Below are 14,802 nucleotides of genomic sequence, written 5' to 3'. Positions count from 1 at the left end.
TTATTTAAGTTGGAATAGAATCCAAAATATTGGCATTTTCCCCTAACCCGAAGTCCCATCAAATTAAAATAAAGCAACATGTCGGACGAAATTAATTAGAAAAAATGTACAAAAATAAACAAATATTAATGAACTTGACGTCATGGCCGGGAATTGGTCACTTGAGAGCTCGTGAACAAAGGCTTGAAGGTCGTTAGACTTTCTGATGATTCTGGGCGTGACTAGATCGAGACAGATTGTTGGAGGACTGAGGTAGATATTTGCCAATTAATTGAGAAAAAAACAGCAGCTATGCTATTGTAAAAATCGGGTTTTGGGTAGGCACTTTCTACATAATTTTCGAGACTACAGAGGGTCTTTTTTTTTAATGAAACGAAAGCTAGAATCTAAAGATTATATGACAAGAAAGAGACCAAAATTGAGTTTAAGGAAAATGACTGATGTAGAGGTTGGAATAAATTCAAGAAAAGTTCGGTTCTAAGAGAATGGATTGTTTAGAATCAATGAATTACTTCTAAAAATGATATAGAAATGATTTGCAAATAGGGAATGACTTGAAATTGGAGTTTGAAGGATCTTGGATTAATGAAAATAGTTGAAGTTGAGTTAGAAGGCAATAATGATGAAAATTGATTTGGACAGAATTAGCACAATCAATTAAGTTTGCCTCTCGTTCCATAATAATAATAATAATAATAATAATAATAATAATAATAATAATAAGCAATTCAGCCTCTTTACTAACTTTAATTCCTCTCCTCCCATACCTAATAATAATTATTTTTATTATTATTATTAGGTAAACTTATTATTATTATTAGAAACTAAACTCTTCCATTATTGATATTAATTCAAAAAAAAACTGAACTCTTCCATTATTAAATATTAATTAAAGTTTCATCAAATAAAAAAGTTGACATCTTTGGATCTATTTATTCTATTTTTAACCATTTTTAGCAGGCTAAAAATGGAGTCATCAAGCATATGTAGCATTAGGTGGTGGAGAAGCAAAGTTAGTCTTAAAATAGTGTACTTGATTCTTTTGGGTCAGCTTGTTTCTTTCATTCTTGCTCTCTCCAGCTTCACATCCTCTTTAGTTGCTGATCTAGGTAACTAAATCAGGATTAAGACGTGTTTCGTGACAAAATCGTATTATCTCATATATATATTCCATATGATTTTATATGTTATAAATGCTAGAAAAATGATTTTCGTGTCAATCGTATCCTATCAGTCGGGTTGTCTCTGTAAATCGTGTTTTCATATCAGAAATTACCACAATACCCTTTTGATTTATTGTTTCTTTTGTTTGAATTTTGTTAATTTTGTGGGTTTTTCTTGTAGGGGTAAATGCACCTATTACTCAATCTTCCTTCAATTACTTTGCTTTAGCTTTGGTTTATGGAAGCATTTTGCTATACAGGGGTCAGAAACTAAGGGTATGTGTTTCTTATTTGGGTAAATTACATACGGTTTTTAACAGTATGGTCACTTAACTTTACACTTTTTAATGCATGTGTCCACTCAACGCCTCAAAATGACCGTTGACGGTCTCAAAATAAAAAATTCGAAGAGTTAATGATATTCTAAGGAACTTTAATTCTTGAAAATTTTGGTTTTGAGACCATTTAGATGTTGTTTGGTTAGGAGAGACTGAATTTTTAGAGAGAGAAAGCTACAAAAAAAAAGTGATTTTAGAAAATAAAAATGTGGTTTCATGGTAAATGTCGTTCTGAACAACTTTAATTCTTAAATATTTTCATTTTGAGAATGTTAACGGTTATTTTGAGGAGTTAGTTAAAGTTGAGTGGCAACCGGTGTTAACAAGTGTAAAGTTCAGTGGTCATACCGTTAAGAATTGAAGTTCAGTGGCTATAACTTTAAAATGGTAAAGTTCAGTGGCCATGAATATAATTTACCCATTCTTATTTTGGTGATTAGTTTGGGGGTTTCTGAGTTTTTTTTTTGAGGTTTTAATTTGGTTTGGTTGTGATGTAGATTGCTTGGTATTGGTATCTTCTGTTAGGATTTGTTGATGTTCAAGGAAATTACCTCCGTATTTTAATCAACTTTAATTCTTTAATTTTTATTTTTAATTTTGAGGTATTTAGGTGTTGTTTGGTGAGGAAAGAGAACGTGGATGTTTAGAGAGGTAGCTCCGAAAACGATGATTTTGGAAAATAAAAAATTTGATTCCATAGTAAATGTGGTACTAAACAACTTTAACTCTTTGAATTTTCTATTTTCAGGTCGTTAACAGTCATTTTTATAGTGTCAAACTAAACGATCCTCGTTTTAGCAAAACGAAAACCTCAGTCCCCGTTTGGACAATTTTTTTTTTACAGATATCAATTTGACAAAATGTGAAAGCACATGAGTTTTTTTTAGACTTTACCCTAATATTAATTAGTGAATTTATATAGTAAATATTTATTTTTAAGTATAAATTTTATTTTTTATAACAAAAAATTATGTATATTTTTTTATATGGACTTGTATAGGCTTTGCTTAGGATTTGATTTTTAAACCGGAGTCCAGCTCAGATCCAACCCACCTAAATTTATAGCGAACTGGGTTAGGTTTAGGCGAGTATTTTTAGATAAATTCCCATTAAGCCGACTAGACCTACCCATGGACAAGTCTTGGGCCACTCAATTTTGACCAAACTATCTTTATGGTCTCTAAACTTCAAAATGGCAATGTTATCAGAACCGGACCGGACATCAAACCAGATTGATGATTGGATCACGGGTCACTTGGTCGGACCGGATGGCTCGGATTGGTCGAACCGGATGACGTAATAAATAAATAAATAATATTTATATACATTAAATATATATAATTAATTTAAAATTATTTTTATACATTGTATATATCCAAAATAAATTATAAACAATTTTGGTTTCTTATTTTTTTTGTTAATTTGAGTCTTAAATATATAAAGAATAAATTAAATTCAGAATAAATTGAAATATATCAATATATTCTATGACATAAGATCTTTTTAAAAATATATTATAAACTCAAAACGGACAAATGATGAGTGAAAAATTGATGCTCAAAGTGAACCATTTAAAATGGTTTAAAAGAAGATAAAATGAAATTAAACATTTACATCCCACATAGGAAAGAAAGGAGAAACTTAACTAGTTTATAAGTAAATGGGCTTTACAAGCCTTTAACCAATTACTAAGGAAAAGGCTCTCTCACGCGCATGGGGGTGCAATCGATTAACCATCGGGTAAGGGGCGCACCCGCACGACGTGGGCGACGCGAATGCCGCACCAAAATTAGATCCCATGACTTGACACACCTTTTATTCTAGCCATATTTTATTTTAATTTCATTGTGCTGAAATTCCACAGCCCGCCTTCAGAATTCGAATTCAAAAAACCCGACCGCCTAAAAATGATCAGCGCCTTAATTTTTTCCACAGCCCGCCTTCAGAACAGCACCTTAATTTTTTTTTTCAAATGACCCGGGGTCACACCGGGTCCCGGGTCTCTCCGGTTATTAGCTCTGACCGGCTTCCTCACCGGTTCCCGGTCCGAGCCTGACAACATTGCAAAATGGTATATAAAAATCATGAACCTTAATCCATATTAACATAAAAGTTCTTTTAATCTTTGAACACTCCAATAGCAGTTAACCAACCATTATTAAGTAATAGAAATGATTCTAAACAACTTTAATTCTTGAACTTTTGGTTTTAATATCTTTTAGGTATTATTTGGTTAGGAGAGATAAATTTTTAAAAATAGTATTTGAAAAATAAAAAACTATGGTTCCATGAAAAATATGACGTTGATTGTTGGAAATTTTCATTTTTAGATCGTTGACTTTTACGAGAGACTTTTATGCTAGTAAATGTTAAAATTTAAGAGGTTTTATACGGTATCAAAGATAAGTGGTTATAAAGAAAGTAAGGTCGAAGTTAAGAGACCATGAGTTTAATTTACTCCTTCCTATTTCTCATTAATTTTAGGCGTAATGCTTCTCCAGCCCCCTTAACTTGTCCAAATTGGTCATTTTACTCCTCCAACTCATCAAATATCCTATTTACTCCCTTAACTCCATAAAAATGGTATTTCTCACCCCCTTGAATTGTCCAAATTGGTCATTTTACCCATCCACAACTCATCAAATGTCCTATTTACCCCCTTAACTTCATAAAAGTGGTATTTCTCACCCCTTATGATCCTATTTACCCCTTAACTCTATAAAAATGATATTTCTTACCCCTTTATAGTGCAAAATTAATAGAACTTATTCAAATAAATTTGGAAATATATTTTTTTAATATCAACTTTTATTTTGTTTTAATTTTATAATTATATTGATCCTTCATGTGTTTATTACAATAATATTGTATAATTAGATAATCAAAATTTAACTAGCTAAAAAAGTTGAAAGAGAAAGAATAAATAAAAAATACAAATAACAAGAACATTAATATAAACAAGTTAAAGACATTATATGTAGAGACAAGGTACCAAAATAGGCCTATGATTTTTTGGGAAGTATCAATTTAGGTTACATGTACAAGATAACATAAATATAGGTTTAACATTTAAAAAAAGTTATCAATTTAGGCCTCGAGAACGAATTGTAAGAGGTGAAAAGTACCACTTTTATGGAGTTAAGGGTGTAAATAGGACATTCTATGAGTTGGGGGATAAATGGACAAGTTGAGGGGGCGAGAAATACCACATTTATGGAGTTAAGGGGGTAAATAGAACATTCGATGAGTTGAGGGGATAAAATGACCAATTTGGACAAGTTAAGGGGGTTGGGTAGCATTAAGCCTTAATTTTATTAAAAAAACATAAGGGTAAATTACATATGAGTTTGGAGTATATTTGACAAAAGTCATTGAATTTTTCGTTTAATAAAATTAGTGAATTTTTTTTATTTCAATAAAATCATTCCGACCAATTTAGATAGAAAAAAAAATCATTAGGATAACTAAAAACCCCTTGAAATTGTTGATGATTTGATGCAGTGAACGAGACATACCAGTTCTCATCACTTACTAGTGTTAGATTGTTGGACTGCTGGACAGTAGTATGGGCTATAGCTCTTACATGGTTCTTCCTCGGCACTCGTTATTTGATTTGGCAGTTATTTGGTTCGGCATTGTGTGTGCTCGGGCTTGGCTTAGTCATTCTCTCTGATGCTGGAGTCAGCGGTTCAGGTAACCAGATCTTTCTTCCCTCCTTTTGCTATTTTCTTAGTTGTTTGTTATTAGTAGTGGAAGTTATCTTATTTTTCTTCTAAAGTAGCTACCATTAGTTGTTTTCGAACTCAATGGAATTCTTTTATTCTACTGTCTGAAGTGAAAAAAATAGAAAGGAGCTACAAGAAGCAGAACCAAATGGTCACTTACTGTTGTTAGATTGAGTTGTTCATCTTTACTGTTTGTATGTTGTGTTGTTGTTTTCCAAACTCAAGGGAACACTTTTATTCTACTGTTTGGAGTGAAAAGGTAAAAATGAGCTAAGAAAAGAAGAACCAAACAGGCACTTGGAGCATCTCCAATAGGGTGGCATGGCTCTCTAAATTGTCAAATTTAGCTAGTCATTTAGAGAGTGACCACTCCAACAAGTTGACATGGCTCTCTAAAATAAATAGCTAGTCATTTTCACTAGCTAAATTTGGCTAGTCTCTTTGGCTAGCTATTTCTATTTTTTATTCATTCTTTCTCTTTTTTCTTTGTATCTTTTTTCTACATTTTCTTTTTTTCTTTAAATTTAATCACTTTTAACAATAAAATAATTAAATAGAGAGTCAAATAACTAGCATGGTTGGAGCAAAATATAAATTTAGCTAGTCAAATTTGACTAAACTAATATTTTATATTATTTTAGATAGCTAAATAACTAGTTAGTGTTGGAGATCCTCTTAGGGTCTCTTTGATTCAGTTGTTCATATCTACTGCTTCTTGTTGTTATTAGGCACTGTTCTTTGCCACTTAATTTCAGTATTCAGTTCAATAGCATTCAGTTCAGTTCAGTAATTTATCATTACTTATTATAATTATAATTATATATTATTATTATTAGAACCATTATTATTTTTATAAGCTTTTTATTTTAATTATTGCTATTTTTAAAGGATTATATTATTATTTCAGTTTAAGTAGAATTCAGGTCAGTAGCATTTAGTTTAGTTCAATTTTTCATTCAAAAAGAACGGAGCCTTAGTTGTTGTTTTTTTAATCCCAACCAAACACTTCTTGTAACATCTCTACCCAATACCATGTAGATATTGTCCGCTTTGGACCAAATCCAACACTTTGGACCTCACGGCTTTTAAACACGTTTGTATGTATTGGAGTCCCACCTTACTAATAAGCCACACTCTCTCTCCATTTCCGGCATAGGATTCAGTTTATTCATGTCCCGTGGCCACACCTCAGGACCGCTCCTTGCTCAGATCTTTTATCCCGACGCTACCCATTCCGAACCAGGTGGTTACACTTCTATTCCACGATTTGGAGTGATAAAACAAAAGGAAGCTACGAAAAGGAGAACCAAACAGGCACTTAAAGTTCGTTTGGTTCAATTGTTCATATCTACCTTTTGTTGTCGTTACTGTTTGTTTTTGCTAGTAACCGGTAGAAATTAGCTGGTTTTACTTCCGAAATAGCTATCAACAGTTGTTTTCAATCTTAACCGATCGAGAAACAACTGCCAATGAGTATTTCCAAAAGAAAATCAAACATTTTTTATGTTTTTGTTAAACTGGAGTAATTCTAATTATGGTTAGTGTGTTTTAGGTGGTTCAAGGCCTCTATTATAGGTGATTCACTTGTAATTGCAGGGACTATTTGCTTTGCATGTAGCAGTGTTGGTGAGGTAGGCCTCAATCTCTACAAAATCACATATGTTTATACCTCTTTTCATATTTGGAAATGCAGGAATTCTGTGTCAAGAACAAAGATCGTCTCGAAGTGGTGTCGATGATCGGGCTCTATGGATTATTAGTGAGTGTCATTCAATTGTATCCTTTTTAGCAGCAAAAAAAGAAGAAGAGAGAATTGAATGTTGAATTGTTTTAACGAACCAGATTTTGGATCGCACGGCTTTTAAAACATGTTTACGTAGGGTAAATTACACCCATGGCCACTGAACTTTACCCATTTAATATTGTGACCACTGAAGTTCAATTCTTAACAGTATGACCACTAAACTTTACACTTTTTAACACCGGTGGCCACTCAACGTCTCAAAATGACATTTGACAGTCTGAAAATAAAAAATCAAAGAGTTAATGATGTTCTAAGGAACTTTAATTCTTGAAAATTTTCGTTTTGAGGTCATTTAGGTGTTGTTTGGTTAGGAGAGAGAGAGTGCATTTTTAGAGAGAGAAAGATCCAAGAAAGGTTATTTTGAAAAATAAAAAATGTGGTTTCATGGTAAATATCGTTCTGAACAACTTTAATTCTTGAATATTTTCATTTTGAGGTTGTTAACGGTCATTTTGAGGACTTAGTTAAAGTTGAGTGGCCATCGGTGTTAAAAAGTGTAAAGTTTAGTGACCATATCATTAAGAATTGAAGTTCAGTTGCCACAATGTTAAATTGGGTAAAGTTTAGTGGCCATGGTTGTAATTTATCCTATTTACATATATTGGACACACGCCCTTATTACTATGACTTAGACCTTGTTTGATAACTAAAAAAAGCACTTAAATTAATATATTAAGTACTTAAATTAAATAAGTGTGTTTGATAACCACTTTTTGCTAATCACTTAAATTACCCAATTAAGTTAAAATACACCTAAAATGATAAGTTAAATTTTTTTACTTAAAATATCCACTTAACACGCTCAACACAACATTTTAATTATTTTTAATTTTATGGACTATTATACCCCTAAATTTAAGGGCAAATCAACGTCTTCTCTGAATTTTTTTTTGTGCCTTTGTTTTATTAGTTTAGTTTGATCTTTTATATGGATTCTTTGATATAATAAGCAGCCATGATGTTGTTTTCTTTAAGGAAAAAACCATGATGTATTAGTTCCATTTGAAATTTTATAATATTTGTACAATGTCCATTTTATTTATTTGTTTTCTTTATATTAGTTGAATTAATATAAAAGATAAAAATTAATAAAAAAAATATAAAAGGGTAAAATTGTCCAATTTATTGTTTTGTATTTTCTCGTATTGTAGTTATCAAATAGATTAATTACATTCAGCACTTAATTTTCGATAAAAACCAAACAGTTTTATAGCTTAATATTTTCAGCATTTATAATATTCAGCACTTAAAATCCAGCACTTAATTTTTCAGTACTTAATTTTAAGTTTTATCAAACAGCACCTTAGTTATAGGTACGGATTCAGGATTGACTGATAGGGAGTGCTTGGGATGCTCTTTGGTAATTTATGGGTGCTTAATAGATGTTTTTTGGGTGCGTTTATAGAAAAATTTGAAATCTCGCACATAACTTCCATAGAGTTTTAAGGCATTTTCTGACGACCAATGGGTGTCTAAGCCTTCTTGCACTCTCTTGGATCCGTCACTGCTTAGTCATTCTCTCTCAATTTTCGATGTAGGATTCAGTTTATTCGTGCGCTTGTGGCAATCTTTAGAGCCACTTCTTACTCGGGTCTTCCATCCGTCCACCAAGACCGGGTCGTTACAAGCTCACCGGTTTTTTCCAGTTTGTTCCCAAACCAACACACCGTATGTGTAGAGGCAGCTCTGATACATGTCATAGATTAATATAAGATATATGATTGAGCTTTAACTATTAGCTTGAGTTTTTAGTTCAATTGGTTTCATGACATGGTATCAGAGTCTCTTGGACCAAACTGGTTCGAGTCCTAGGAAGCTCATTAATTTGTGGAATTAAAAACATACATGGTGGGATCGGGCCAATAATTTGATGATAATCACATATTTTCGAGTTTAGAAGTTGAGGTTTGATATTCAGTTCACTCATATCCTCATTGTCATCCTTTACAACGCTTCTTGTTTACCCCTTCCAACCCGCCGTTATATTCTTAAGATCGGATCGTTACACGGACCTCAATTGATACATTGTGGTAATTATGGGTGCATTCCATTAACTTTATTTTAGATCTGTGCTGGAAGTGAAGAGTTTGGAATCTGTCACCTGGTCTACAGACATTGTAAGTATGAATCACAATGAATTCCTGAAAAAGCATATCTTAATTTCTTAGCTGTAGCATTATATTAAAGAAGCCATTTACAAATAATAGTTTGGAACTGATGTTTATATATATGTTTGGAATAAAAAACTACTTCGCCATGTGGTATCATTTAGTAACATTTGCCTCCTGAATCATTTGCATATGTAACATTTAACATTTTCGATGAAAAATTAATTGATTTGTTAATTTTTGACACATGACACAATTTTTGACACGTGACATGTACACATGATAATTGTTTTAATTTTTTTTCCATATAGACTTAATAATTAAATAAATAAGTTGTCACGTATATATGTTACATGTTAAAAGTTGTGCTATAATACAGAAGTTAACAAACCTATTAATTTTCCATCCGAAATGGGATAAATGTCACCTATAGGAATATCTCAAGATGAAAATGTTACTAAATAATACCACAACAAGCAAATAACAATATTTTAGATACTATGGGGGCGGAATAAGGGTTACATCCTATATGTTTTGTGTTTCAGGTATTAGCTCTTGCAGGCTACACTGTGTCACTGTTTCTGTTCTATACACTTTCCCCTTTTGTTCTCAAGGTACATTTCTTTATTGTTGATGAATTTGTAATGCAGGTTGAGTTTGTGGAAAAAGATATCAGATTTGATTCCAAGTAAATATTCTGCGGAGAGGGATGAGGAGGACCTAGTCTTCCATATAAATTGGAGGACCTCCGATTCACCTTTAGACATGTGTATTGTGACCTCATGTCAAGATATGTATGGGAGAATCGGGTGCTTCTAATAATTTCCGGATGAAGAGCCTTAACTGTGAACATATCTGAATCAAGATTATCTCAATAAGAATACATATGGTCTAAACAAACAAAAAGTACTTAAAGATTTTCTAATGTTCTGAAAATCCGACAAGAAGAATCGATGTTTTGTGCATACAGTTGGGTGGAGCCACAATGTTCAATCTCTCTATCCTCACGACGGATATGTGGGCAGTTGTTTTTCGCATACTGTTTTACCACCAAGAGGTAATTAGAAGATACTATATAGAGGTGTGAACCGAGTGGGGATTAGGAACGCAATCCCTGCCCCGCCTCGTACCATTTACATCCCTAATACTACATTATTCACATCACGCCCTTTAAATTGATTTGGTTAGAATTTTACTGTTTGGATTCGCAGGTTGACTGGTTATACTTTGTTGCTTTTGCGGTCGTCTATTCAGCAACGTACGTATCTTGTAATTTATCGGCTAAATGTATTACTAAGCCCTAAAAATTTTAGGGTTTTAAACTGGTCGTTTATTTTCTATTAAAACTTTAATTTTCATACACACTGAGCCTTACATTAATGACTTTCTTAACTAAAATATTAGTAAAAGGTTAAATACATGCAAAAATTAAAGATGAGAGGCTTTATCAAGAAATGTTATTGTTTAATATAATTTTTTTAATAAAAAAACGAATATAAATTGAAAAGACTCAATTTATTATTACTCTGCTAATATAAGATGTTTGTATACAACGTATTGACGTTATAAATTTTTCTGATATACTGTTTATTAGTCTTTTTTTATATATTAGTTTAGGTAAACAAATGTCAAAACACATGTTTAAATTTTTGAACTTTTAAGATTTTAAGGATTAATTTTTGATCTTAGCTAACAGGGTCATTAACGAGGGGCTTATTATATATGAAATTAAAGTTTAGGGGTCTAATCTAGAAAAATAAATGATAAAAAAACTCAATTTTTAAAAATCTAAAAGTTTAATAGTTTAATTATGTATTTAGCCTAATTAATTTATAAGTTGATCTGTTTTTCTTTTTACAGTGAGAAGGATCCTCAAACTGCACCAGCTCTAGAGAATGTAGAATATCAAGTGCTTAATGCTGAAAATTCAGTAATTACATATGGGCCCTTAGCTTGATCAAGAGCTAAATTGATATGGTGATTAGATTGATTTTGTAATCGTGACCGTTTCAGTAGCGTTTACTTGAACCCTAAATGATTAAATGAATTTGGGCATTCACCGTTAGAGGTATGCTTATTATAATTCTAGGGTTAAATGTATAATTGGTCGCTGAACTTACATGGTTGTCTCAAAATGCTCACTCAACTTCAATTGGTCTCAATAAAATCACTTAACTTTGAGTTTTGTCTCAATTAGGTCACTCTGGCGATTTTAATGATTAAAAGGCATCAGAATTATGATATAGGTGACACATCAACATTAGTTAACTCAGATCTCTGACCGAAAAGACATATGACATCCACGTATGCACCACATGGCTATCACGTCTCAGTTTTCTTAAAAATAACTAACATGTGACTGCCACATTTCATTTCAGTCAGAGATATGAGTTGGTTCAGGTTAATGCGTTACTCATGTGATTATTTTGATGCATTTTAACCATTGAAATCGGCGGAGTGACCTAATTGAGACAAAACTCAAAGTTGAGTGATTTTATTTAGACAAATTAAAGTTGTGTGAACATTTTGAGACAACCATATAAGTACCCTATAATTCTATGGTGAATATCCAAAGCATCCTAAGGTATAGATTTACTGAGTTTAGATCTAACAGTGAATGACCAGATTCATTTGATCATTATGTGTCTAGATAAATGCTACTGGTAGATTGATTTATTGTAAAACTTTCATCTTTAGTTTGAATCTAGTTTATTAGGATCCACAGATTCATAGTTGTAAAACATGTCTGCATACACTAAAAATACATTTTGCTAACATATTTTTTTTTCTATTTTTAATGTGAGGTTTAGTTCATTATTACGTCAATTGCAATTCCTTAGTACCGCTCCATCACTACTTCTTACTCTGGATCGGGTCATTACATTTATGTTGAGAAAGAAATACATTCTGCACCGTAAATTGTTAGAAATGTTAATCCCAAATAGAAAACAGACAGAATAATTGTTTTTAATAATATGAAATGTGACAAAATAATCAGGGTTATAAAATACTGTAACCTTTTATTTGGAATGGAAGAGGGTGTTTGTTTCAGTTTTTTAGCGTTTAGCGTTTCATTCCAAACCGCATGAAATATAGCGTTTGGTTAGGTTTATATAACCGTAGCGTTTAGTATTTTTTCTGGAAACTACAGCGTTCTGGAGCGTTTCACGAAAAACTCCTATTTGGAGCTTTTCATAAACAATTGTTTGTAGTTATTTGTTATTGATAAATTTATCCTTCTTATTTCTACAAAAATATGTTTATTCTTTAACATTATTTATATTTCTACAACGTAATTACGAGAAGAACAAAGTTTTGTTGCATTCAATAATTTTTTTATTTTTTATATAGATTGTTTTTATTAATTTGTGTAACACATTTTTTATTTTATAATAGGATAAAGTGCAAAAATATCCCTAACATTATAGCTAGGAGTAATTTTACCCTTAACGTCTAAAATGGTGCAATTATACCACTAATGTTGGCAGCCAAAAGTAATTTTACCCCTAACATTGACAAGTTGGGTCAATTTGAGAAATAATTTATCAAATTATCTTCTTAATTATGAATATTGTCATCTACACTTCACATGTGCACCATTTTATCATCGTTAGTAACACATAACAAACATATAATTAGATGTGAATTTTTTTAAGAAAATAAAAAAATATATTATCTTTTATATGAGTTTGACAAAAAAATTCAAATATTTCGCGGAATTTATAAAAATTAATTTTTAATTTTATTATTAAATTACAAAAAAAAAAAATGAAATCTCTTTTTTTAGAACTACTGATATATACAATTGGTGTAGAATAAGAAATAAAATATCTATGTTTTCTAATAATATCTTAAATTGATCCAACTTGCCAATGTTATGGGTAAAATTGCTCTTAGCTGCCAACGTCATGTGTAAAATTGCATCATTTTAGACGTGAAGAGTAAAATCTATACTATATATAATAGCGGAAGCAGAGAGAAATGAGGAGAAATATTTTAGAGGCCTTTTTGATGAGTTGTCAACGTAGTAAAAAATCAAAATTAAAAAGATTTAATTAATTAAAATCTATAATCTATAATATATATAATAGCGGAAACATAGAGAAATGAGGAGAAATGTTTTAGAGGTCTTTTTGATGAGTTATCAACGTAGTAAAAAATCAAAATTAAAAAGATTTAATTAATTAAAAATAACAGATTTATATTTATAATATATTAAACACTTACTAGCCCATTAATTAAAATAATAAAAGAAACTAAGAGTTACAGGAAGATGAAAAAACACAAAGCAAAGGAAATCCAAAAGTCACAAATAAACTTCTATATAAAGCATGATAGATAATATTTCACCATTATATTCTAATATATTTCTTAATTAATCTCTTATTTTATTATTATTGTTTCATAGAATTTCAGTTATAAGAAAATATGAAAATATATTAAAATTACTAAAAAGTATAAATTTTGTAAAAATAAATAAACCATCAACTTTTAATTAAAATTCTATAAAAAAATTAATCAATTATTTTTAAAATTAATTTAATTTGATTTGAATTATTAATAAAATATATATATTAATTTTAAATATACATAATATAAAATTTTCTCATAGCATGATATAAAATTACTTAAAAGTAAATATGTCAATTTATTTATTTATCTAAATTATATAAAAGTTTCGTATCCCGTGCATCGCACGGGTTTTCGACTAGTTAATCCTAGTTGTAAACGTTATGGGTATTTTTTTCACATTTTACCTTTTATAATTTCATCGTTGATTAATTTAAAACATGTCTATTTTAGACATTTTAAATCCGAACAACAACAGTTCAATATAATTTTATCAAACACTAGTAATTAAACAGCTAATAACAAACAACTAACAGCAACAACTAACAGCTGAACCAAATAGACCCGAAGATAGATAGAGAAATGTTGAGGCATCATGCATGTACTGAATAGTATCCTTAAAACAGAATTTGTCTATTATGGATCAATTGTCTTTAAGGATGCAGTAACGAACTAGATCAAACTCTACAATGTGCAGAGAATATCATTGTAACAAAAGAATAATAGGAAGAAATGGCAGGAATCTAAAAGAAATTTAGCATAAATTTTTTTTTAGTAAATTAGACTCTATTTGTTCGTAGGAAAATATTGTGTTTATTTTCCAATCACTAACTTAAGGTTATTATAGGGTGTTGCTATTTACTGCCCCCAAATTACTTATTACCCCCATTTGGACAATTTTGCCCTTCTGATAAAAAAAACTTGAATTTTTGAGAAAAAAACGCCAATTTTAGTCTAGGAGGGTGCTGGGTCCGCCCAGCCGATGGCTTGGGCGGATCCGGCATCCTCCCAGACCAAAATTTGACCTCGGCACAATTGTAGATTTTTTAGTGATAGAAAATGTTAAATTGTTCAACTTTTAACGACGAAAAATACAAAATTCTCCAATTTCTTATGACGAAAAATGCTAATCGTCACAAAAATATGCATTATGTTCATGATTTTTTTGATACAAATTTGTAAATTTTAGGCAAAAAGCATCTTGAGGCCCTTGATCTTTCATTGTTTGGTGCATTGAGCCATCGATCTTTTATTTAGACACATTGAGCCCCTGATCTTTCACCATTTGGTGCATTAAGCCCTCGATCTTTCATT

General features: G+C 30.9%; 1 pseudogene; it reads left to right on the top strand.

Moving 5' to 3' along the window:
- Positions 1 to 967: 967 nt before the first annotated feature.
- LOC136209363 (uncharacterized) lies at positions 968 to 11,850 on the top strand (annotated as a pseudogene).
- Positions 11,851 to 14,802: the final 2,952 nt, after the last annotated feature.

The sequence above is a fragment of the Euphorbia lathyris genome, chromosome 10, assembly GCF_963576675.1.
Source record: "Euphorbia lathyris chromosome 10, ddEupLath1.1, whole genome shotgun sequence".
In the NCBI taxonomy this organism is placed as follows: Eukaryota; Viridiplantae; Streptophyta; class Magnoliopsida; order Malpighiales; family Euphorbiaceae; genus Euphorbia; species Euphorbia lathyris.
This window is presented reverse-complemented; position numbering and strand designations above follow the sequence as displayed.